The sequence below is a fragment of the Pieris brassicae genome, chromosome 5, assembly GCF_905147105.1.
Source record: "Pieris brassicae chromosome 5, ilPieBrab1.1, whole genome shotgun sequence".
NCBI classification, from domain to species: Eukaryota; Metazoa; Arthropoda; class Insecta; order Lepidoptera; family Pieridae; genus Pieris; species Pieris brassicae.
In genome coordinates this window covers 3583554-3592628 of record NC_059669.1, presented here as the reverse complement: position 1 = coordinate 3592628, position 9075 = coordinate 3583554, and positions in this window count along the sequence as shown.

The window sequence follows — 9075 nt, the reverse complement described above, 5'->3', positions numbered from 1 at the left end:
ACGTCTGAGTCGAATAGGTCACCCGAGCTGCTTGCGGAAGTTAGACACATGGCATAAATATGATTCCTAAGATCACCTATAAAACGCATTCAGAAATTCTGCAGGCTTAATAAACTAATTTAAATCCTTACTACAAAACTTGTAAACTTTTTATGCGATTCATCGATTAAGGAAGTATAATTTTTTTTAGATTAAAACAGGCTGGTAATCAAACAATCAGTTTGATAAGAATAATATACACTACTACATACAAGGAAATAATCAAACAGATTTATCTAGAAGTAATTTTATCAATTTTAGAATCTATGTAGAATTTTGTTTTTAAGCAAAACAATTTGGAAATGGCTTATTAATTAATCATTTAATCTGACTGTCAAATTTATATTTACTCACTCGGAAATAAAAATGAATCAACATTGAATAGTTATTCATTCTAAATAAGAGGAAAACAAATGGTTTTCCTCTTCGATATGGTATTTCCTTTATTGCGATATGGTATATTAAAATTAATTTTATTCAAAAAGTTAGCATCTACTTATAGAAATTAGCGTCGATCTTTAATAAATTTGTATTTAAATTATTTATAACGATATTACATTCTTTGTTATTAAATATAATAAATAAAATATTAAAATTATCTTTTATCCTATTACTAGATACATTCTTCCATTTGATGACAATCTTTAATCGTATGGACGTATCACAAATAGATCATAAAAAGTAATGTTTGTTAGAGCTGAGTTGCCTACAAATTAGTTTTTTATTCATTGTTACCAACGATTGATATAAATAGGTACTATAGTTGTACTATTTCCTGATCAATATACGAAACAAAATAAAACTTAAACTACTCGACTTTATATTAGATTTGATTTCGTTTTAGATTTAATTTCGATAGAAAAATATATTTCCATATACGAGTTCCCCTTCAGAACAGAACATAATACAGCTCTGCATGGGATTGATTCAGGACTCAAAACTGTCGTTCCACAGTCAGTTTTATGAGTTTGTACTATTTGCTCTATATCTATACATATATTAAATCCACCCGCAATGGAATTGATAGAACAGGAAGTTCCTAATTTAACTTCCTGTTCTATCAATCATATTATATTAAGTACTACTAATAGTATTTATGAATATCGTGAGATAATATTAAAGTTCCTTGTTTAATTATTAGTATATATGTTGTATGTATACAATTGGGGGTTTGTGCGAATTCCAATTAGAGCTCCGCTTTGATTTACCATTTCATTGGATACGTATGATTTCCTAATCATAATCTTTATATACCATTCTCTATGTAGACGGGGAGCATCGAAATTTGCGCACAAAGCTCGCATTGGAACATGAAACCATAAACAATCGTATGAATTTCCCGTCCGTTGAAGGTCCGTTGTTTTTGCCTGACATTATACATTGTTGTGTGATGCTTCGATTTCATGATGATATTTTCTATCACTCCTCTGCTTTGGAACTCCTTAGCTCTTGATATCTGACGAGTTCAGTCTTTAAATTTATTTAAGAATCTCCTTTTATAGCCTCGTGATTGGCCACCTACATATACCAATATTCCAAGTGTTTCATGTTAATTTATGTTTTGTTTTGTTAATTATTTATACACTTCTTATACTTTACCCTCAGTAGGCGTGTCTCTTTGCATACTAGGGTTGCCTGGAAGTAATTGCTTGTTATCGATAAGGCCGCCCGTTGCCTCATAACTTTTGTAGTATGTAACCTGTGTTTTTTAAATGTATGTTTAAGGTAAAAAAATAAATATTTTCCTTCAGCGTACGAACAAGTATTAATTGAGAACATTATTTTTTTAAAATTATCAATTAAAATCCTAAATAAAAATAAAAACAAATCTTTCCAAAATTCGAAAAGGAAAATCAAAGTCATTTGTAAATGTTCGAATAATTACTTTCAAGACTGTCAATGATATTCGGCGACTCCAAAGATGGTCATGACCTTACAGCATTAAAATACAATATGGCACAATGGTTTGAATTAAAAAACTGCAATTCATTATTTTGGGAATCCTGTTTTCCGCATTTCCTGACATTAACGGGTATATAATGCGTTAAATTTCCTACATCTCATTTCACGCAAGATGTTTTTATGATAGTAGATTTATTGCTTTGTAAAATAATGATGACTTAAACAACGCAAAGGTTAAATGAGGGATTTATTGTACTTATTTTTTTGGTTTGGTCTAGGTTCTGGGTTACGTTACCAGTTACGCCTCAGGATTCGCCTACGCCTCGCCTATTTATTTGGGATACCAATGGATTTTAGGATAATGTGGATATAATTGAGAGACTGGTCTACGGGTTCCAAGAAAGAACCTGAAGCGGAAGTCACAACTTTTGTATGTAACGCCACGCCAACTTCATTAGCGAAGCGTGTCTCATGTAATAAATAAGATTTCTATCGAGGTGGATCTATTTTTTTGTACACTTGTTGAGTTCACAAGAGCTGCTTATCTAATTAGTTAAAACATCTAGGTATATAAATATTTTTTAAATGTATTTTAATTGTAGAATTATCGCTGTATTCATTAATTAATTAGTGTTGTTTTATTGTGTAGTTCTATCGCATTAGTGGTTACGGTTAAGACATAATAATTATGTGGGAAATAAATTTTAATAAAAAATTAGTTTATGTAAAATTATATGTATAATGTTTTCAAGTCTGATCCGGCCATGGCGGTCAATTTCTAAGACTGGTCATATTCTCAGTAGATAAGACGGACGTCCGTCATGACGAATCTCATGGCAACAGGCACAGGAAAGCTTTACCTGCTCATCAGATACACCGGACTGTTGAACCACTACCAAATTCCAAACATCTAGAAGTTAAAATTAACTAACCTTTTTCAAAAAAAATGTCCCAACCTCCAACCAATTAGAAACCTCAATGATTTAGTGGTTGCATGTTCGACTGCAGCATGATCTGCACCGCTGTTACGGGTTCATGCATTCTATTTACTTTAGTCAGGTTCAGGGGATTTATCAAATTTAAATATTACTAGCGGACCCGACGGACGTAGTCCTGTACGCACTGCGTTTTATTATACCACGTTTTATGTCCCACGAAAAAAGAATAAAAAATAACATTCAGTATACTATGCCCGTCTCCTGTTTTTCAGCTCCACACCAACTTTCAGCCAAATCAGTACAGCCGTTTTGTGGAATAAATAGTAACTGACACGACTTTCTTTTATAAATATAAATATATTATATGTATAAAAGCGTTACCTTATTAATAATACATTGATGAAATAAGCTTATCTACATAACCCGTTGTAGGAAAATTATTCTAAAGCAATTTCATTCGTTTTATGCAAATCTTGGGTATGTTGAACTTGTAAAATTGCATTCTCGTGTTTCTTATCGTAACTTGAACAAAGACTTTTCAACTTCATACAAAATTTAAAATTACATTTAAGACCAAATTATTATTATTAATTAATACTTAAATATTTAAAATAACTCTTTGTACAGATATAAAATACATTAAATTCTCTTAATACGTTAACAATTGATAGCGATTCGTAACTTGACGAGATTTTGCTTTGTCCTTTACATTAAAGACAATTAATTTTATTTGTCCCCGTTACCCGTATGCAATGTTAATATATACTAATATTATAAAGAGCAATGTATCATTGTAACGAATTAACTCATTGTCCCCTACAATAAAACATATTAACCATCTTTTTGTTGCACTGAAATAAAATAAAAGAAAATATGTTTATTATGGGATCTAAGGAGCAGGTATGACTTATTCCACGTCATTAAATTTGAATCGGTAGAGATCCTTCATCGGCAAAGAAAACAGGGGGTGTAGGCCGAGATAAAAAGCCGGCGTAAAAACTTTCGATACTCTTTTAAAAAGGTTACCTCGGTACTTCAATGATCCTAATCCTTCGATCTAATTTTGTCTAGTTCAAACGGGCGCGTACGAACTTACTCAGAGAAGCACCATTTACGCGTTTCTTGCGCACCCTAAATGTTATTGCTTGTGAGACAGATGTTTTTATTTGCACTCTGGCTGAATTCACAAGAATTGCATTATTTATAATTAGTTATAAAATGGTTTAGATTTTAAGTTTGTACTTGTTATGTTTTTAGCTTAGTTTTCTATTGCATTAGTATTAAGTTACTGTAAAAACAGGAAATAAGAAAATAATTGCTCTTTATTCATTTAACTATAATAATTGATGGTGTGGTTTTGTGAATAACATGCCAAAATATCTTTATAACTATTGCACGCATGATATGTCCCACGGGAATATTGTGTATGCCGTCTTAATTGTAACACACTCGTCTGGTATAAAATATTAATTATTCCATTCAATATAACTCTTAATGTCAACTGTAGCCTGCAGAAGATTATTGTTATTTTCTAACAAAAAGAAAAAAACCAGTGGCGCTACAAACTTTTGATCTGGGATTTAGATTTCTGTATCTTGTGATCATTTGTTTTTCTAGAAGGCAAGTAGGTAAACAGCCTTCTGTGACTGACTCACATCGTCGTCTTTTTGGTCCAGAGCATATACGGTTTCCTAACGACGTTTTACTTCAGCGTACAAGCGAGAATTAAATGCGCACATAGACAAACATTGGTGCACGACCGGGGATCTAACCTACGACCGGGAAGACGGTCGCACGCAGAAGCCACTAAGCGCAACATAACAAAGACAGACATATATTTATATTTTTATGAGCAATTATCGTTATGCGAAAATCTTCGGCTAGAAATCAGTACGGTGATGTCATACAATGAAACGCCCCAAGATAGTTATTCTGACTGATTCTCTACACAGTGTCATATCAGTTGCTAATGAGTACATGGATTGTGTAATAATTAAGCCAATTACCGCCTTAAATTCAATAAAAAATGGCATTGAAGATACATATCGGAATGAGTTTAGTATACTAAAGTTAGAATTACTGATAGCGACGTATATCTCGTTCGTGTTAAGTTTTTCATGTAAATATCTTTTTTTGTAATGAGAAATACAGTTCTTTAAACATTACAAAAAAATATTCAAAACAAGATATTTGTCCATATCATATTTGATAACGGTACAATGGTACATGAGTCTTAAAATGTGACACGTATGTTAGATAATCAACACAGCATTAATAAATTATCATCCACGTTCCAAAAACACATGGCCGTGAGTGGCATTGATCAGGTATGTTTTTTAGTAATAGCTTAGTTTACTATTTAAACAAAATATGTCATCGGGGCCTATTGCTTTGGGCGTGCGCAGTTTATCGAAGACGGAGCAGGAGGAGGGCCTAACAATCAGTCGTAAACGAACTCGCACTTGAAAGACTTCTTTTGTTTACCTAAAGCCGGCTATACACGACACTAAAATCAGTGGCGATATCGGGGTGGTCCCTAGATCGTACTTTAAATCGGCACGTGTATAGACAAATCGTAACTGAAATTTTATTGTTTACCCTAATTCAAAAATCGCTTCGGGAGAACTCACGATTTAGGGACGATTATCGTCCACTGATTTTAGTGTCAGGTATAGCCGCTTTAACCTTTTTTGTTTCTTGTGATAACCTTTTGTGATAACCTGTTTAAATTGTTATCTGTTCGATTTTTCTGTTAGTAATTCGGAACCTGCCTTTACATAAATATGTGTACTTTTATACTAATTAGAGAGACGATTGCCAGAACCCAACTGGATTTATTTTGTCTTCTAACGAACTAAGCTACTTCATGCGTTAAGATATCTCGTATATAGATACCGGCAAACTTCTTGAGCATTAAACAAGGTAGCGGGGGAAAGTTTGAATCGTACACAGCGGGACACAAACGTCAACTGATTTACCAATCACGTGATCGACATGTCACTCTCCCGCCCACCCATGTGATACCTAAAAATCGCTTCTGCGCAGCCAAAGACATTTGTTCAAGATTTTTGCCGGTATCTATACTTACTTCTGAAATGCGTTTCAGGAATTAAACTTGGGTTCATTCACCGTTCAAAGGTCATAACCTCTTTACCTGACCTATCAGCTGTTCATTAACGACATAATTTACTACTTGTATTACGAGATTTAACATTCCACTTAATGTCTTTTATTTTGGTCATGAACTTTTAATACCTCATTACGCACGGGTGTCGCTTATTACCATTCTATAGTCCAAATACAAGTTTCAATTCTAAAGTAAAGATTAGAGTAGAATCTACAACGTCCAACGTTATCTGAAGCGCGATATTTAGTTTTAGTACTACGTAATTCCGTTTGCGTCATTAGCATTATTGCAGAACTACATTGAACTTGGAGTTCTTCATGGTTCTTTGTTAGGTAGTACCAATGCCAGTCAATGATTAAGAAATTATTAAAATCGGGTTTGGTTTTACAGAGTAGCGGAGCAGATGATATTAGTGTTTTACGTCAGGTGTCACATCATTAATTTATAATTATTGCAGAATGAAGATAACAAAAAATAAACATACTAAACGTTTTATAATTTCTCTATTAAAATGCAGTTAAGTTACTGTAACAATATTAACGTAATACTATTAGTTTATTTTATTTTGGGATTTCGAATCAAAATCGGTACCTAATTAAGAACGGAGAGAAAAGTTATTTCGAATTATAATATGTATTTTTCTGATTTTCTGTATGGAAAAAATATTTTCTAAAAGTCCGCGCTAGTGGAATACCACCACGTGCCTAACAAAACCGTTTAGTTTTTGTCTAAGCTCTAAGGAATGTCTCATAATGTTTTCCTTAACCTTAGACCTTAGACCTAGAAAGTCTGGAGTTTGATATCTCGTAGGTCGACGTTTCTCATCGTCAGGGATGAGAAGCGCCAACACTGCCTTTTGTATAAAACGAAAATAAAATTAACATCTTTGATGTACGCAAGTGTATTGACCCCCTCAAAGCTGCAAATTACTAGAAACGTTATGTAAATAATGTGATGAATACGATTTTCGTAAAAAAGTTTTTAATGATTACAAATAATATCTACTCCTACGATTGTCACTATGCACAATTGGAATGTGTGTATTATACGATCGTTCTTAGTATTTTCTCTCTTGGCATACATCGACCGGGACTTTTTGCTTCTTGTTGCTCTCATACGTTTTTGATGTAACAGTGTTTTATAAAAATTGCCATAGCCACGTCGCCTCTTCAAAACCATGGAACCAATTAGCTATAACCATAGCGCCAAATCACCTGCTTCATGAGCACCATTTTCATACCATTACAAAACATATCTGAATTAGTTAATTTGCAACTGTATTTGATATTTTTTATTGCTTGAACTAAAACGTAAATATTGAACCTATGTATGAATATAGTATGTATTCCATATTTGGCAATATCTCTAGTATAATGGTTATTGGTTTTATATAATTTATGTTAGCTGTAGGATAACGAAGAACGGGATGGATCCTGGTTCCCTAGGCATACACAAAACAATTTTTATACCTTGAAAGGAATGAGGTGGTCACTAATATGGCGAGAAAGACAAATTCCATTAAAATTGAAAAGTGTAGCAAATTATACAGGAAATAAAAACTATTACATAAATTTTTAAGTGCGCAATATAACTATTTATCTTCCTTATATATAAATTTTAGAATTGCTTTTCCCTAACATATTTATAACTTTTGATTTTTTAAACATATTTGTAATACAGGCCAGGCGTCGGAAGAACGACGGTTGTTTACAAATTTAAAAAGAGAACATTAATTTTTCATGAATTGCTTTGCAACTGAATAAAGGCGTAGATATTTATAATAAAGACACCACTTAAACACATAAATGAAGAGTAATGAACACAGTTTGGGTAAGATAAGTTGAGACATAAAACTAATGACTATAGTATGCAAAAAAGTTATTGGTTTTTGACTTGCCGAACTCTTCGAAGTTTGAATCTTACCCTAAGACAAAAACAATGTTTGGCCATATATAAAACACTACCAACAATAAGGTTTACATTTTATTTTATGAAATATTTTATAGTTAGACATAGTAGTAAATATTGATGTCTTCTATAAAATTGTAGTAAATCACTTCGGTCTATTGTCAATCTATTATTTGTATTTTAATAACACCATGATTACATTTTCGAACTTTTCATACGGACTCCCAAGTTTTATGAAAATATTCCGAGCCTATGTTAATTATGGATAATAAAGGCGTCTAACAGTGCGAGAATTTTTAAATCAATCCAGAAGTTTTGGATCATATTCAATACAAACCTACAATCAAATTCTCCTTCTTTATAATATCTACACTAATGAAGATATGCCAAAGCCTTTAAGCCTGGTGTGAGCTCTGCAGCATCAACGGGGACCTTGGAATGACGCGTCACATCACGACGGTTCAGTCAGATATCCGCTATAGAGGATTGTCACCAGGACTATGCGACCATGCAAAGGATAGAACGTGTAACGTGTCCGCCATATAATTTGGACAGTCTCATTAAATGAGTAGCAGTTTTTAGACTGTTTCTTACTAATATATGCGTCATTTTTTTCCCACACAGGAAATTCCCACCAACTAGATTTCACGCCGTGATTATTATATTAAATATCAAACTTTGTCTATGGGCTTATAGCATTGTATCATTAATATTGGTGTACAAAAACCAATATGTCTATGATAGAGGTATCTTGTCAATTGTTCTCTGTCAATACTTGCATCCATGCAATGAAAACGTGTTAAGCATTTAAAGTTATTTATAAAAATAAATAATTAACAATGATAGTTCAAAAATTACAGCGTTATATGTAAATAAAAAGTATACTTACTTTGAACTCTACATTCATCACAGTAAATCCAGGGCAATCTCGTGTATGACTTATGAATCATCTACTTAGTTCTCGAATGTGAGTCGTTTGTTTAAGAGCCAATGTAAAGTATGTAAAGAACGATGAGAAGAATGGACTCAAAAATGTAATGAAACAAATTATTGAGAAATAATTTAATTGTACTCGACGCTAATCTGTTTCGAAACGGCATTGAATTGATAACATATCGTTGAATAATATTACTGTTTTGTCTATGATTCCATTGCGTTGAA